The sequence below is a fragment of the Mobula hypostoma genome, chromosome 17 (genome assembly GCF_963921235.1).
Source record: "Mobula hypostoma chromosome 17, sMobHyp1.1, whole genome shotgun sequence".
Lineage (NCBI taxonomy): Eukaryota > Metazoa > Chordata > Chondrichthyes > Myliobatiformes > Myliobatidae > Mobula > Mobula hypostoma.
Genome location: NC_086113.1, coordinates 36,985,548 through 37,004,377, shown reverse-complemented (window position 1 = coordinate 37,004,377; position 18,830 = coordinate 36,985,548).

Genomic DNA, 18,830 nt, shown 5'->3' with positions numbered 1-18,830 from the left:
GCATGACTTGTAGCGGACTGAAAAGCTTGAGCATGTCGATATTATGGAAGAGGATGTGCTGGAGCTTTTGGAAAGCATCAAGTTGGATAAGTCACCGGGACCAGACGGGATGTACCCCAGGCTACTATGGGAAGCAAGGGAGGAGATTGCTGAGCCTCTGGCAATGATCTTTGCATCATCAATGGGGACAGGAGAGGTTCTGGAGGATTGGAGGGTTGCAGATGTTGTTCCATTATTCAAAAAAGTGAGTAGAGATAGCCCAGGAAATTATAGACCAGTGAGTCTTACTTCAGTGGTTGGTAAGTTGATGGAGAAAATCCTGAGAAGCAGGATTTATGAACATTTGGAGAGCTATAATATGATTAGGAATAGTCAGCATGGCTTTGTCAAGGGTATGTCCTGCCTTACGAGTCTGTCTGAAATTTTTGAGGATGTAACTAAACACATTGATGAAAGTAAAGCAGTAGATGTAGTGTATATGGATTTCAGTAAGGCAGTTGATAAGGTACCCCATGCAAGGCTTGTTGAGAAAGTAAGGAGGCATGGGACCAAGGGACATTGCTTTGTCGATCCAGAACTGGGATGCCCACAGAAGGCAAAGAGTTGTTGTAGATGGATCATATTCTGCATGGAGGATGGTGACCAGTGGTGTGCCTCAGGGATCTGTTCTGGGACCCTTACCCTTCGTGGTTTTTATAACTGACCTAGATGAGAAATTGGGGGGATGGGTTAGTAGGTTTGCTGATGACACGAAGGTTGGGGGTGTTGTGGATAGTGTGGAGGGCTGTCAGAGGTTACAGCAGGACATTGATAGGATGCAAAACTGGGCTGAGAAGTGGCAGATGGAGTTCAACCTAGATAAGTGTGAAGTGGTTCATTTTGGTAGGTCAAACATGATGGCAGAATACAGGATTAATGGTAAGACTCTTGGCAGTGTGGAGGATCAGAGGGATCTTGGGGTCCAAGTACATAGGACGCTCAAAGCAGCTGCGCAGGTTGACTCTGTGGTTAAGAAGGCATATGGTGTATTGGCCTTCTTCAATCATGGAATTGAATTTAGGAGCCAAGAGGTAATGTTGCAGCTGTATAGGACCCTGGTCAGACCCCACTTGGAGTACTGTGCTCAGTTCTGGTCACCTCACTACAGGAAGGATGTGGAAGCCATAGAATGGGTGCAGAGGAGATTTACAAGGATGTTACCTGGATTGGGGAGCATGCCCTATGAAGTCAGGTTGAGTGAACTCGGCCTTTCCTCCTTGAAGTGACGGAGGATGAAAGGTGACCTGATAGAGGTGTATAAGATGATGAGAGGCATTGATTGTGTGGATAGTCAGAGGCTTTTTCCCAGGGCTGAAATGGCTGCCACAAAGTGCACAGGTTAAGGTGCTGGGGAGCAGGTACAGAGGAGATGTCAGGGGTAAGTTTTTTACACAGAGAGTGGTGAGTGCATGGAATGGGCTGGTGGCAATAGTGGTGGAGGTGGATACGATAGGGTCTTATAAGAGACTTTTGGATAGGTACATGGAGCTTAGAAAAATAGAGGGCTATGTGTAACCCTAGTAATTTCTAAGGTGGGGACATTTTCAGCACAACTTTGTGGGCCGAAGGGTCTGTATTGGGCTCACAAAATACTCTGCAGATGCTGGGGTCAAAGCAACATGCACAACACACTGGAGGAACTCAGCTGGTCAGGCAGCATCCGTGGAAACAAATAGTCAGTGTTTTGGGCCCCTCCCTTCTCCCATCCCAGTTTCACTCTGCCTCCTCCTCCAGCTGCCTATCACCTCTCTCTCGGTTCCGCCTCCTTCTACTACCCATTGTGTTTTCCCCTATTCCTTCTTCACCTTTCCTGCCTGTCACCTCCCTGCCTCTCCTCCCCCACCCCTTTATCTTTCCCCTTATTGGTTTTTCAGCTGGCACCTACCTGCCTTCTCCTTCCCCCCCCCCACCTTTTTAATAGGGCTCCTGCCCCCTCCCTCTTCAGTCCTGACTAAGGGTCTCGGCCCGAAACATTGACTGTTTGTTTCCACGGATGCTGCCTGACCTGCTGAGTTCCTCCAGCGTGTTGTGCATGTTGCTGTATTGTGCTGTAGGTTTTCTATGTTTCTACCCTCTCCCATCCTGGTATCCAAGGTACTGAGAGCCAAATTATGTTCAGCCAGCTCCATTGGATATGCAAGTCACATTAAGCCCAGCTAAATGCATGAAACAGATATTTTGAACTGAGCTGAGTCATGCCAAGAGATCACTGGGTGATTAGAGTTAAGGATTCAAGGATGGGAACTGGAGTGAAGGGGCTGAGGAGATGGCAGTTGGTTCACAAGTAGATGGAGTGTGTAGTGAGACTGTGAGGAAGAATAGGCAGATGACAGGGCAAAATTGCAGTCAGCGGGATGAGTGGAACTGAGGGCCTAAATTGAAAATGGTGGTAAATACAGGACAGAAGGTGTTATGTTTGAATGCACACTGTATATGGAATAAGGTGGATAATCTTGCAATGCATTCAGAGATTGGCAAGAATGATGTTGTAGGCATCACTGAGTCATGGATGAAAGAAGATCATAGTTGGGAGCTTAATATCCAAGGATGCACATTGTATCAAAAGGACAATCAGATAGGCAGAGGGAGTGGGCTGGCTCTGTCAGTAAAAAGATGAAATCAAAGCTTTAGAAAGAGGTGACATAGGATTGGAATATGTACAAGCATTATGGGTAGAATTAAGAAACTGCAGGGTAAAAAGACACTGATGGGAGTTACATACAGGCCTCTAAACAAATTGCAATGTGAGGTAGGAAAGCCATGTAAAAAGGACGATGTTCTGGTAGCCAAGGGAGATTAAAATGCAGGTAGATTTGGAAAATTGGGTGGTGACAGATCTCAAGAGAGAGAATTTATAAGATGCCTACAAAATGGCTTTTAGAGCACCTTATAGTTAAGCCCACTTATAGAAAGGCAATTCTGAATTGGGTGTTATGTAATGAACCATTTTTGACTGGGAAACTTAGGTAGAAGAACCCTGAGAAGGAAACGATAATAATATGATAGAATTCACCCTGCATTTTGATACCAAGAAGCTAAAGTCAGATGTATCAAAACTACAGTAGAGTAAAGGGAATTACAGAGGCATAAGATAAGAGCTCGCTAAAGTTGATTGAAAGGGGACACTGGCAGGGATGACAGCAAAACAGCAATGGCTGGAATTTCTAGGAGTAATTCAGAAGTCTAGGGTTAGATACATCCCAAAGATGAAGAAGTATTCTAAAGGGAGGAAGAAACTCCATGGCTGATGAGGGAAGCCAAAGACTGCATAAAAGCAAAAGAGAGGGCATATAATATAGCAAAAAATTAGTGAGAAGTTAGAGGATTGGGAAGCTTTCAAAAACCAACAGAAGACAACTAAAATGCTATAAGAACAGAAAAGCTGAAATATGAGGTAATCTAGTTAATAATATAAAAGAGGATACAGAAGTTTTCTTTCAGATATATAAAGAGAAAAAGAGAGGCAAGAGTAGATATCATACCACTGGAAAGTGATGCTGGAAAAATAACAATGACGAATCAACTTAGTAAGTATTTTGTGTCGGCCTTCACTGTGGAAGACACCAGAGGTATGCCAGAAATTCAGAAGTGTCAGGGGGTAGAAGTGAGTGCAGTTGCTATAAGTACATGGGAAGCTATAAGGTCTGAAGGTGGATAAGTCACCTGGATCTGATGGACTACACACCAGGGTTCCAAAAGAGGTAACTGAAGAGATTGTGGAGGCATTAGTAATGATCTTTCAAGAATGACTGTAGTCTGGAATGGTTCCAAAGGACTGAATTTTTTCAAATATGACTTTACACTTTAAGAAGGGAGGGATGCGAAAGCATTATGAATGTGATTTTGGGGTATTAGGAGGCATGATAAAATAGACCAAGTTAGCATGGTTAAGGGGAAATTTTGCCTGACAAACCTGTTGGAATTCTTTGAGGAAATAACAGGATAGACAAAGGAGAGTCAGTGGATTGATGGGACTGAGGGCTTTGTGGTCATGTTTGAGGCCACAAAAAATAGATGGAGGAGCAGGCAGTTTTGAAGAAGCAGAAGGTCCATAGAAGACTTAGGCAGATTTGGAGAATGGGTCAAGAAGTGATGATGGAATATAGTATGGGGAAGTGTATGGTCGTGCACTTTTGTAGAAAGGAATAAAGACATAGACTTCATCTAAACAGGGAGAAAACTCAAAAATCCTCCAGCAGGATTCCCTACTGGTGAACTTGCAGGCTGAGTTGATGGTAACGAAGGCAAATGCAATGTTAGCATACATTTCAAAAGGACCTAGAATATAAAAGCAAGGATGTTATGCTGAGGCTTTATAAGACATTAGTCAGACTGCATTTTGAGTATTTTGAGCAGTTTTGGGCCTTGTATCTAAGAAAAGAAGTGCTGGTTCTGAGAGGGTCTGGAGGAGATTCATGTGAATAATCTCAGGAATGAAAGTGTTAATGTACGAGGATGATCTTATGGCCTCTACTCATTGGAGTTTAAAAGAACGAGGTGGGGATCTCATCAAAACCTAACAAATATTGATAGGTCTAGATAAAGTGGATGTGGGGATAATGTTTCCTATAGTGGGCGAGTTTTGGACCAGAGTAGAAGTTACAGCCTAGTTACAGCCTCAGAATAGAAAAATATCCATTTAGAAGAAAGATGTGGAGGAATTTCTTTAGCCAGGGGTAGTGAATGTCTTGGTTTGATATTTTCAGGAATTTGGAGCAATAATCCAAAGCATCTTTTTATTGCTTGCACCTTTATAATGAGTGCCCCTGGCTTTTACCATGATAACAACGTGTTATTCTTATAAAATAATTATAAAATAAAATAATTACTTCAAAATCTTGCTGATTTGAGTGTTATTAAAATCTTTCATATAGGATGTAATTTGCTGTATTTGGTAGTTCTCAGTCTGTTCTATGGTTTATGGCATTTCATTGAGTCAAGTCGGATATCACACCATCATATCTCCTCTTAATTTTAAATTCTGTCAAAGTCATTGATGTTATGCTATCTATTACTGGCCCAGGTCTGAGAAAGATTTCGTACAAACAGCAACGCAAGTAAAAATTTCCCACCTTCACAAGTGGAACATAATTGATATACCTGTAATTTATCCCACTGAGTCAAAAATATAAGAGATACAGACATAATTTTAAAAGGTTATTTGGATTGCATTGAAGCTTGAAATCACTGAACAGAGATCAACTCCAAGATAATGATTGAATTATAATAAGAGGACTATTATTAGCAGGTCGCAGTTAAACTTACCAAGGAGAGTACACTTGATTTTCATGATACGAAGATTATAAGATACCAGTATATTACATGTGAAAAAAGAATTCGACTGAACTTCCGAACAATCATAATTCATGAGCCCAGTGGGATGACTAAGCTAAAAAGGTCTTTTGTAACCAATGAAGCACAATAATAATTCATTCTTGACAACAAAATTATCCTTCATGCTTAGATATTAAAAGAAAGCTCATCCTACCTGGATAGCTTTGTTGTTAAGAAATATGGAGAGAACTTATTGATTATAATTAGAGTGAAACTCTTCACCTTTTATTGATCATGTAAATATTCAGAGCAATGATGCTAAAGAATATGTGTCATGTTACTAATCACTGAGTATTGATTCTGCATCATCAGATTTTTTTTCATAATGGACTTCAAAGATTTTCCTACGATACAATTATAAAGCAGAAACTTTAAACGGACATTTTTATTGTTGCTATGGAATCTAGCAATCCAGTCACAGGTTAATTAAAAGAAAGTTACAAAGAGTATTAGGGTAATACAACATGAAAGCAAGCCCAATGATCCCCCATGTGCATGTCAAATAAGATGCTCAACTAAGCAATGACCATTTGCCAGTATTTGGCCCGTTTAACTCTAAACCTTTTCTATTCATGTACCTGTCCAAATGTTTATGAAATGTTATTTTGAATGCCTCAACCACTTCTGCAGGCAACTCACTCCACAGACAAACCACCTCCTGAATAAAGAATTTGCCATTCAGGCCTTTTAAATGCATATTTCTCCTTAAACATGCAACCTCTATTCTTTGATTCCATGCTCCTTATGACTGTATACACCTCTTTAAGGTGACCCTTCATTTTTCTATGTTTCAAGGAATAAAAATCTAGCCTGCCCAATCGTTCAGGCCCCCCAAGTCCTGGAAATTTATACATAAATTTTCTTTGCCCTCTTTCTAGTTTAATGATGTCTTTTCTGTAATAGGGGAACCAAAACTGTACACAATACTCTATGTGCAGCCTCATGAATGTTGGTTTCAGCTGCAACCTAACTCCTTTACTCAATGCCATGATTGTTGAAGGCTAAAAACGCCAAATGTCTTCTTCACGCCTATTGATCTGTGATGCCACCTTCAGGGAACTGTGTATTTGTATTCCTAGGCCCCATTGATCTACAACACTCCCTTATTTGTAGAATTTACTGTGAAACTCAGACCCTTATATGTCTTCCCAAAGAGCAATTCCTCACACTGATCTGAATTGATTGCCATTTACCATTTCTTCTCCCACTTACCTAGCTGATCAACATGCCCCTCTAATTTTTAATAACCTTCTTTACCAGCTAAAATACCACATATTTTGGTGCCATCTATAAGTCTACTCAGCATGCCTTGTCCATTCTCATCTACATCATTACCTGAATGATGACCAACAATGAGCCCAGCTCCACTCCATGTGGCACACCTCCAGACATGAGTCTCCAGTCAGAAAAGCAAGCTTCTACTATCGCCCTCTGGTTCCTGCTATCAAGCCATTATGCATCCACTTATTAACCATAGCTCTCTATGGATCCCATGTGATCTGACCATGTAGGCTAGCCTTCCTTCCATGTAAAGGCCTTACTAAAGACAGTGTCAACAATGCCCATCGTCTTGTCCTCAACGATCTTTTTGGCTGCTTCTTCAAACATATTGCTTTCCTCTGGAGATACTCATGCAGAGTGGCCAGTTGTGTAAACTTAATTCACTCTATGCAATATCAAAGACAGCTGAAAGCTGGATTTTGCAAAGGTAATGAGACCGGACAAATTTCCTGCTGTAGTATTAAGATCAGTACTCCAGTACTATCCACATCTTAGCAAGCTGCTTCAGGACAATTAGTGCACTTTCACCTGCCTAACAACATGGAAAAGTGCCCACACAAAACAGAACCAATCTAATATGCCCACGGGGCAGCACAGCAGCAGAATGGTTAGCATAATACTTTACAATACCAGCAACCCGGGTTCAGTTCCTACTGCTGCTATAAGGAGTTTGTACATTCTCCCTCTGACTGCGTGGGTTCTCCTGGAGCTCCAGTTTCCTTCCACAGTCCAAAGACATACCAGTTGGTAGGTAAGTGGTTGTTGTAAATTATCCTGTGATTAGGCTAAGATTAACTTGGGGGGGATTGCTGGGTGGCGTGGTTTGATGGGTCTATCCTGCACTGTATTTAAATAAATAAATAATTGGACTAATTACCACACAATCAGACTTCCCTCATTCATTGGAAGGTTTTGTTGACACATCTTCCAGCAGTATTTACTTTGTCAAAAGCTACATCTCCTCTCTAGGCCCTAGAAGGACATGAATCAAGACCTCTGTGCTGGTTTGTTTCAAATATGGGTCAAAACTGAATTCTGGAGGTGAGGCAAGAATGAATGTGCATTGGTATCAAATTATCAAAACTGAAATCAATGCACATCAATGGGAAATCACTGCCATGGTTAGAGCCATATCTTTCACAAGGGAAGATGGTTATTACTTCTGAAGGTTAATTATCCCCTGCCTAGGCCATCATCAAGTGATTCAAAATTGGGCAATGTCATTTCCAGTCACAAGTGTAAAGGGGAACAAAATAATTGTTACTTCAGATCCAATGCAGCACAAAAAGAAACACAGTAAGATAAAGAACACAATAATAAAACACAATGAATATAAATACATAATATAACTTATATACATTGATTCTATGTCCATAAAGGGATAATGGGCACAAAAGTGTCTATGCATAAGGTGATGGAGAAGAAATGATAAAGTAATGCTGCTGGAGGGCGTAGAGGGTGGTTTAGTGGGTGGTGGTGTTGATCAGCTCTTCAGATCAGTGTGCAAGGCCTGACCATTTTCAACTGCTTACATCAAGGTTTTTTTCATCTATAATGAGGTCAGAAACTGGAACATTTCTGTTGGGAAATGTAGAGGAGGCTGACCCAAAGGCAGAGCAGCAGAAATTAAAGATAGTTTACTAATACACTATGAGATAACAAGTCACAGAACAGATACTTAACACGCCACAGTAACACGATAACTGAAGTCTTGGAGCAACTGATTGGTGGCTGGCTGGTTCAATGAGTGAACAAAGGCAGAGGATGAGAACTGGATTTAAATTTGCTGCAGGTCATGAATTAAAAACAAGTGGCAGATGTTCCTTTCAGCTGGGTGGAGACTAGGAAATGTCTGCTGCGCAGGCCCAACAGTTTTCTAATGAGAACATTGCTTCATTTTCATTTGCAGAAGTACTAAGCAACTAAACTAGTCCATGTCTGTGACAACGTTCAAGCATGAACTGATAAGTGATGTATAACATTCTCAACACAAATGTGCCGGGCATCGGTCACCTCCAACAAATAAACTTTGACAAAATGCTGGAGAAACTCAGCATGTCAGGCAAAATCTATGGGGGGAAATAGATAGTCATTTTTGAAGCCATCTTAGACATGCATTACCATCAGTGATTTTCTCACCAATGACATCCTCGGTGCCAGTAGTAACCAGAAACACAATGGAACCAGGGCTGCAAGAGGATGGGCATCCTCTACCTAGCACCTTCATAGCTAGACTCATCAAAGCATTTCGAACATCTATTAGATCTACGTCAGGGGTAGGGTGGAATATTCTCCATTTTTCTGCAAGAGGGCAGCTTCAACAACACCCAAACACTCGATGATATAGAGGGTAAGAAATCCTAATTCATTGGAATCACATCCACAGTTTTAATCCTACATTCCCACTCTCATTGTATATCATGAATCAAGATGCATGGAGAGTCCACAAGTTACAGGTCCCTCTCTAGATCACAAAACATCCAATCACAGCTAGTTTCTTATCACACAGTCTGAAAATGAGAACCATTCCACTCAACAAGATTACAGCAGAACTTCAACTGTTCAATTAGATGCATTCCACTACCTTTTCAAGGGCAAGTAGGGACAACTAATAAGCTCCTTGGAAAATGAATAAATAAATATAAAAATAATGATGCAAAAGATAACACAAAGCCCTTCTGTATTTCTGCAGTAATATTTTTATGGGACTATATTTAGCAGGTTCTTCTTTGTGCACTTACAAAATCTACTAAAGCATGGATGGTGTGAGGTTCTGATAATGAGAATAACTTGTTGCCTCAGGGCTCTGGAGAAGTGGTAGGGGTGAGAATACAAATGTTAGAAAATCAGCAGAAAATATAATAATATATCAGGACTGCTGATTTGGCAAACATGTGAGGGTGCTTGAGATTCAACTGACTATACATACATTTTGCACTTTGGGCTTCGCTTCAGATCCCAGAACTTTTCCTAATTTGCAAGTTTTATACAACTCCTTGAACAAACAAGTTATACTCAATCGTTAAAAAAAGGACTTGATCAATGCCTTGTCTGTAGACTGTTCGCATGATATTCAGTCTTGAACAGTTCACCGCTTATCTATTATATTTCAGAGTTGCCAGAGGATTGGCTCCTTGTAGATAAGGATTATTACTTGGTTTCTATTCCTGTCCCTGCTGCTGAAATGGTAACTGAGCCCTTTCACAGTGAAAGCTGTGGCTCTAGCAGCTTTGTGTCATTTGCATTTATGAGGTTCACACAGAATACATAACTCCATACTGGCCAAACAAATGCTGTCACAACCCTGGGTTCATTTTAGTTCAATAAACAGTTCTGTCATTCCCCCATACAAATTAGCTTAAACCACCCCCAACAGCTCTCGCAAAACCAGCTCACGCAAGGACATTGGTCCCACTCAGATTCAAGTGCATCCTGTCACTTTTGTATAGGTCACACCTGCCCCAGAAGAGGTCCCAATGATTCAGAAATCTGAATCCCTGCCCCCTGCTCTAATTCTTCAGCCATGCATTTATCCTCCACCTCATTATATTCCTATCCCCACTGTTGGGTGGCATAGGCAGCAATCCTGAGATTACCACCCTTGAGGTCCTGCTTCTTAACTTCCTTTCTAACTCGCTGTATTTTGTTTTCAGGACCTCCTCCATTTTCCTACCTATATTGTTGGTACCAATATGTACCATGACTTTTGGCTGCTCACCCTCCCTTTTCAGGATATTGTGAATGTGTTCAGAAACATCACAAACCCTGGCACCTGAGAGGCAAACTACCATCTGTATTTCTTTTTTGCGTTTACAGAATCACCTATCTTTTCCCGTAACTATAGAGTCCTCTATTTCTGGTGTCATCCTCTTCATTTCCCAGACTCAGTGCTAGAGGTATGGCCGCTGTTGCTTCCCCCAGGTAGGTCGTCCCCACAACAGTATTCAAAATGGAGTACTTATTGTTGAAGGGACAACCAAAGAATGCTCTCCACTACCTGACTCTTTTCCTTCCCTCTCTTTACAGTTACACATTTATCTGTCTCCTATAGACTTGGGGTGACTACCTCCATGTAGTTCCTGTCAGTCACCTCTTCACTTTCCCTAACAAGCCAAAGGTCATCGAGCTGCAGCTCCAGTTCCTTAACTCGGTCTCTAAGGAGCTGCATCTTGATGCATCTGGTGCAGATGTGGCCATCGAGGAGACTCTGGAAATCACACATCTGACACCCAGAACAGATAAATGGCTCTACAAACCCCCTATTCTTTCAAGACTTAATTAAGAAAAAGAAATAAGAATTAAGCTTACCTACATACCTTGCCTCCGACTGTTCTCGCCAAAGCCTTTTGAGCCAAAGCCTTGCCACTCTGATGAGGACTGTTCCACTAGATGGTAGCTCTCTTTTATGGTATCTGGGTATTACAAGCTCTGTTCCGGACCTGTGTAGCAACACTTCTAATGGGTCTGCACCACTGCCCTATCAAAGACTCCCACTGAAACTTGGCTGCTTTTTCAAGCTCTATTCCAGACCTGTGCAGGAATGCTTCTACTGCAACTGTGCCGCTTTCCAATCACAACTGCAAACCAATACGATACAGCTGAGGATGAGCCAGCAGGTTTATAGGTAGATGATGGTTATAATATGAATGTAAGAAAGGACAAGCCAATGACTAGGGACAAATGCAGACAGGGCAAGTGTTAAAAATTGTACCACAAAGGCAACATTCAAAAGAGTGAAGAATGCAGGACTGAAGGTTGTGCATTTAAATGCATCTAGTATTTGGAATAAGGTGATGAACTCATGGTACAATTAGAGATTGGTGGGTATGACATTGTGGGCATCATTAAGTCATAACTGAAAGAAGGTCATAGTTGGGAGCTTAATATCAAAGGATATACTATATATTGAAATGACAGGCAGGAAGGTATAGGTGGTGCTGTGGCTCTGTGGTAGGAGATAGAATTACTTCTTTAGAAATAGGGGTCATAGGGTCAGAGAATGTTGAATTATTGTGGTTGGAGTTAAGAAACTGCATGGGAAAAACTATTATGGGAATCATATACAAGCATCCAAATAGTAGCTAAAATAGTAAAGTTGTTTGCACCGATAGTGATAAACAGAGAGTAAGAGATGGAAAATTTCTTAAATGCATTTGTTTTAATGCTAGGAGCATTATAAGAAAGGTGGTTGAGCTTAAAGCATGGATGATACCTGGAAGTATGATGTGGTAGCTATCAGTGAAACATGGTTACAGGAGGGGTGTGATTGGCAAATAAATATTCCTGGATTTAATTGCTTCAGGTGTGATAGAATCGGAGGGACAAGAGGGGGAGGTGTTGCATTGCTTGTCAGAGAAAATATTACAGTGGTGCTCTGGCAGGATAGATTAGAGGGCTCATCTAGGGAGGCTATTTGGGTGGAATTGAGGAATGGGAAAGGTGTAGTAACTCTTATGGGGGTGTATTATAGACCACCAAATGGAGAGCGAGAATTAGAGGAGCAAATTTGTAAAGAGATAGCAGATATTTGTAGTAAGCACAAGGTTCTGATTGTGGGAGATTTTAATTTTCCACACATAGACTGGGAAGCCCATACTGTAAAAGGGCTGGATGGTTTGGAGTTTATAAAATGTGTGCAGGATAGTTTTCTGCAGCAATACATAGAGGTACCAATGCAAGAAGGGGCAGTGTTGGATCTCCTGTTAGGGAATGAGATAGGTCAGGTGACGGAGGTTTGTGTTGGGGAGTACTTCGGGTCCAGTGATCACAATGCTGTTAGTTTCAATATAATTATGGAGAAGGATAGGTCTGGATCCAGGGTTGAGATTTTTGATTGGATAAAGGCTAACTTTGAGGAGATGTGAAAGGATTTAGAAGGAGTGGATTGGGACAATTTGTTTTATGGGAAGAATGTAATAGAGAAATGGAGGTCATTTATAGGTGAAATTTTGAGAGTACGGAATCTTTATGTTCCTGTTAGGTTGAAAGGAAAGGTTAAAAGTTTGAGAGAGCCATGGTTTTCAAGGGATTTTGGAAACTTGGTTCAGAAAAAGAGAGATATCTACAATAAATATAGGCAGCACCGAGTAAATGAGGCGCTCGAGGAATATAAAGCATGTAAAAAGAATCTTAAGAAAGAAATTAGAAAAACTAAAAGAAGATACGAGGTTGCTTTGGCAAGTAAGGTGAAAATAAATCCCAAGGGTTTCTACTGTTATATTAATAACAAAAGGATAGTGAGGGATAAAATTGGTCCCTTAGAGAATCAGAGTGGACAGCTATATGTGGAGCCAAAAGAGATGGGGGAGATTCTGAACAATTTCTTTTCTATGGTATTCACTAAGGAGAAGGATATTGAATTGTGTAAGACAAGGGAAACAGGTAGGGAAGTTATGGAAACTATGATGATTAAAGAAGAGGAAGTACTGGAGCTTTTCAGGAATATGAAAGTGGATAAGTCTCTGGGTCCTGACAGGATTTTCCCCAGGACCTTGAGGGAAGTTAGTGTGGAAATAGCAGGGGCTCTGACAGAAATATTTCAAATGTTATTAGAAACGGGGATGGTGCCGCAGGATTGGCACATTGCTCATGTTGTTCCATTGTTTAAAAAGGGGTCTAAGAGTAAACCTAGCAATTATCGGCCTGTGAGATTGACATCAGTGGTTGGTAAATTGATGGAAAGTATTCTTAGAGATGGTATATATAATTATCTGGATAGACAGGGTCTGATTAGGAACAGTCAACATGGATTTGTGCGGAGAAGGTCATGTTTGACAAATCTTATTGAATTTTTTGAAGAGTTTACTAGGAATGTTGACGAGGGTAAAGCAGTGGATGTTGTCTATATGAACTTCAGTAAGGACTTTGACAAGGTCCCACACGGAAGGTTGGTTAGGAAGGTTCAATCGTTAGGTATTAATATTGAAGTAGTAAAATGGATTTAGCAGTGGCTGGATGGGTGATGCCAGAGAGTAGTGGTGGATAACTGTTGGTCAGATTGGAGGCCGGTGACTAGTGGTGTGCCTCAGGGATCTATACTGGGTCCAATGTTATTTGTCATATATGTTAATGACCTGGATGATGAGGTGGTAAATTGGATTAGTAAGTTTTCAGATGATACTAAGATAGGTGGTGTTGTGGATAATGAAGTAGGCTTTCAAAGCTTGCAGAGAGATGTAGGCCAGTTAGAAACGTGGGCTGAAAGATGGCAGATGAAGCTTAATGCTGATAAGTGTGAGGTGCTACATTTTGGTAGGACTAATCAAAATAGGACATACATGGTAAATGGTAGGGCACTGAAGAATGCAGTAGAACAGAGGGATTTAGGAATAATGTTGCATAGTCCCCTGAAGGTGGAATCTCATGTGGATAGGGTGGTGAAGAAAGCTTTTGGTATGCTGGCCTTTATAAATCAGAGCATTGAGTAGAGGAGTTGGGATGTAATGTTAAAATTGTACAAAGCATTGTTAAGGCCAAATTTGGGGTATTGTGTACAGTTCTGGTCACCGAATTATAGGAACGATGTCACCAAAATAGAGAGAGTACAGAGAAGATTTACTAGAATGTTACCTGGGTTTCATCACCTAAGTTACAGAGAAAGGTTGAACAAGTTGGGTCTTTATTCTTTGGAACATAGAAGGTTGAGGGGGGACTTGAAAGAGGCACTTAAAATTATGAGGGGGATAGATAGAGTTGACGTGGATAGGCTTTTTCCATTGAGAGTGGGGGAGATTCAAACAAGAGGATATGAGTTGAGAGTTAAAGGGCAAAAGTTGAAGGGTAACTTGCGGGAGAACTTCTTTACTCAGAGAGTGGTAGCTGTGTGGAATGAGCTTCCAGCAGAAGTGGTTGAGGCAGGTACGATGTCATTTAAAATGAAATTGGATAGCTATGTGGACAGGAAAGGAATGGAGGGTCATGGGTTGAGTGCAGGTTGGTGGGACTAGGTGAGAGTAAGTGTTCAACATGGACTAGAAGAGCAGAGATGGCCTGTTTCCATGCTGTAATTGTTATATGGTTATATTGTTACATGGTTATGTGGGGTGAGATTGCAAAGGGAGCTGGAAAGGGCTTGTAATAAAGATAATGTCACAATTGTTATGGGGGACTTCAATATGAAAGGGGATTAGAAAAATCAGACTGGTGTTGGATCGCAAGAGAGAGAATTTGTTGAATGCCTATGAGACGGCTTTTTAGAGTAGCTTGTGCTTGAGCCTACTCAGAGAAAGGCTATCTTAGATTGCATGTTGTAGAATAATCCAGATTTTATTAGGGAGCTTAAGGAACTCTTAGGAGGCAGCAAGCACAATGTGACTGAATTCATACTGCAATTTGAGTGGGTGAGCCCATGAGTGTCAGGGAATAGAAGTGAATGCTATTACTATGACACAGAAGAAATTGCTAGGCAAACTAAAAGGTCTTAAGATGGATAAGTCATCTGAACCAGATGGACTACATCCCACAGTTCTGAAAGAGGTTGCTGAAGAGATAGCAGATGCATTGGTTATGATCTTTTAAGAGTCACTTGTTTCTCGCGTGGTTCCAGAAGACTAGAAAATTACAAATATCACTCCACTCTTTAAGAAGGGAGGAAGGCAAAAGAAAGGAAATTATAGGCCAGCCAGTTATCCTAACCTCACTGGTTGGAAAAGTGTTGGAGTTGATTATTACACTTATACTTTATACTTTATTGTCACCGAACAGTTGATACTAGAACGTACAATCATCACAGCGATATTTGATTCTGTACTTCCCGCTGCCTGGATTACAAATATTAAATATTAAAAATAGTAAAAATTAGTAAATATTAAAAATTTAAATTATAAATCATAAATAGAGAATAGAAAAATGGAAAGTAAGGTAGTGCAAAAAAACCCAGAGGCAGGTCTGGATATTTGGAGGGAACGGCCCAGATCCAGATCAGGATCCGTTCAACAGTCTTATTCAGGCTGAGGTTTTGGGGTACTTGGAGACTAGTGATAAAATACGTCAAAGTCAGCATAGTTTTTAAAAAAATAAAATCTTGCTTGACAAATCTGTTAGAGTTCTTCAAGTAAGTAACAAGCAGGGTGGACAAAGGAGAGGCAGTGGATGCCATTTATTTGGATTTTCAGAAGGCATTTGATAAGGTGCCACACATGAGGCTGCTTAACAAGATAAGATCCTTTGGCATTATCGGATTGATACTGGCATGGATAGAGGAATGGCTGACAGGCAGGAGGTAACAAGTGGAAATAAAGGTGGCCTTTTCTGGTTGGCTGTCAGTGACTAGTGGTTTTCCACAGGAGTCAGTATTGGGACCGTTACTTCTCACATTGTTTGTTAATGATTTAAATAATGGAATTGATGGTTTTGTTGCAAAGTTGGAATAAAGTGCAGAGAAATGTGTGACAATACATTTTGGTAAAAGAAACAAAGTGCAGGCTATTATTTAAATGGGGAGACAATTCAAAATCAGAGGTGCAAAGGGGACTTAGGAGTCCTTGTGCAAGACTCCCAGAAGGTTAATTTACAGGTTGAGTCTGTGGTAAAGAAGGCAAATGCAATGATGGCATTTATTTAAAGGGGCATTAAATATTTAGAACAAGGGGATAATGCTGAGGCACTAGTCAGGCCGCACTTGGAGTATTGTCAACAGTTTTGGTCACCATATGTGTTGGATGTGTTGTCATTGGATAGAGTCCCGAGAAAGTTCATGAGGATGATTCTGGGAATGAAGGAATTAATATATGAGGAGCCTTTGGTAGCTTTGCGCCTGTACTTACAGGAATTTAGAAGGATTTAGGAATCTCATTGAAACCTACTGAAGGTTGAAAGGACTAGATAGGATGGATGTGGAGAGGATGTTTCCTATGGTGGGGGTGTCCAGGACCGGAAGACACAGCCTCAAAAGTGAGGGGCGACCCATTAGAACAGATGTAAGGAAGTTTTTTTAGCCAGAGAGTAGTAAATCTGTAGAATGCTCGACCACAAACAGCTGTGGAGGCCAAGAGCGTGGGTATATTTAAAGCGAAATTTAATAATTTCCTGATAGGTCAGGGCATCAACGGTTATGGCGAGAAGGCAGATGTATTGGGTTGAGTGGGATCCAAGATCAGACAAGGTGGAATGGTGCAACAGACTCAATGGGCTATGTCTTATGGTCTTATCATCTCTGGTAATGACCCTGCTAATCAAATACAACACTCATTCCACAACAGCTGGAGAACTAGATAGCACTGGAAGGAAAATATAAGAGAGAGCAGAATATAAGAGATCATGAATTCTCAACTAACTGCTAATCAAGGATATTCTGCAACTGTGGTCACCTTATCAAAGCATTAATTGTTTCCAAGACAAGCTTTTGGTAAAGGTACCTTTTGACCATTAGCTGATAATACAGAGATGGTCTGTAGAGTCAATGTTGATGTAAAGTTAATGCAGAGGCTGCATTAATTTGCCCTTTATCTCTCAATGCCAATGCACTTAATGTTCTACCTCATAAGAAATAGTGTGAATAGCTATTTAATAGTATCTATTGAGTTTATGTATCATGATGCTTTGGAAGGCTGGGCAGGTGTATGAGGTCATTGTTGGAGAAAAGATGCAAATGGACGACATTGACTATGGAGAGGAGTTTTCCTGTGCAAGAGAGAAATGATGAACTAGGATAAATGTGGTCAATTACAAAGGCCCAAAGGCTCAAGAAACATCATCTACCCATTTTATGCCCACTGTATATAACAAGGCATTTTTTCTTTGGTTTAAAAAGTCTTCCTGTTTACTTGTCAAAGCTGTTAATTGTTTAAATAAAAAAAGCAGTGATTGCAAAAAGCTCTGGGCATAAATAGCACCAAGTACTGCATGTCTTCCTCAATCGTGTATTGCTGGAGAGCGATGGATCTTCGCAACAAGGGCTTGTTGAGCACGGTGTCATCACCTAATTGTTAAGGACAGTTTTCTTGTGATCAGAAGACCCTCTAATTCTAGTTCATTGGTTCATTGGCAAGACCAGTGGCAGGGGAGCTGTATGACCTTAATGGTGCATAGGTCAGGCTCTCATACCACAACATCACCTGTTGCAGCCATCTAGGAGAGGGAGCATCAGAGGCAGTGTGGGAGAAAGCGGAGGCATAGGGAGCATGCTAGAGTCCATGCTGGGTCAGGGGCTGGTCTCCAGTATTTGCTTGGTGGAACCTAAGCAGGAATGTATTCATCCGTGACTGTACTAGCGTGTGATGAGGAACTGCTGTGTACTTGCTCTTGCAGAAACATGGCTCCAGGATAACATCCAATGCACCATCAGTCTTCAGGCCATGCTGCTCAAGAACTTGGGCAATAGTATTATTCCTTTTACTTTGTTGAAACGGCATGTGCATTCATAACTATATGTGCTATATGTGCATCATTATAATAGAGAAAGAAATGAAAAGTGGGGGCACCAGTGATTTTACAGATGCTAGAAGGCTTGAGCAATATGCATCAAATGCTGTACTTTGATAATAGTTTTACCATATAGTATCCTGAGATTCATTTTTGCAGGCATTCACAGTAGAACAAAGAAATACAATAGAAACAATGAAAAACTACACACAAACAAAGGCTGATAAAATAACCAAAACTGTGCAAATACTAATAAAGAATACAAGATAAAGTTGGATGAATAGATAGCTAAATAGATGGAGGGATAGACAAACAGACAAATAAATAAATACGAACATGAGTTGTAGAGTCCTTGAAAAAGAGTCAGTGAGTTGCAGAATAGTTCTGTGATGAGGTGAGAGGTTATCCACACTTGTTCAAGAGCCTAATGGGTGAATAGTTGAAAACAGTCTTGTTTCGGGCTGGGATCATTCATCAGGAAGCTGAGTGTCTGTGTTGGTAGATATGCAATTACATATTGACAAATGCGATACACATTTGCAGAACCAAACACTTGCAAAATACCTGATGGAAATAAATCTCTTTTATATCACAGTAGAACTGTGGTACTCTGCTGGCTCTCCCCCAACCATGTTATGTTAAAATTCTGTTCTAAGCCCATGAGACAACAGCACGTATTACTTCTGCAGACCAAACCGTTCATGCATAGTCAGAGATGCACCAACTCCATTTCCAACAGATAATCAGAACAATCATGGAATCAAAGTCAAAATCAGAATCATTTTATTGACAGAATGTGAAACATAGCAAAATTG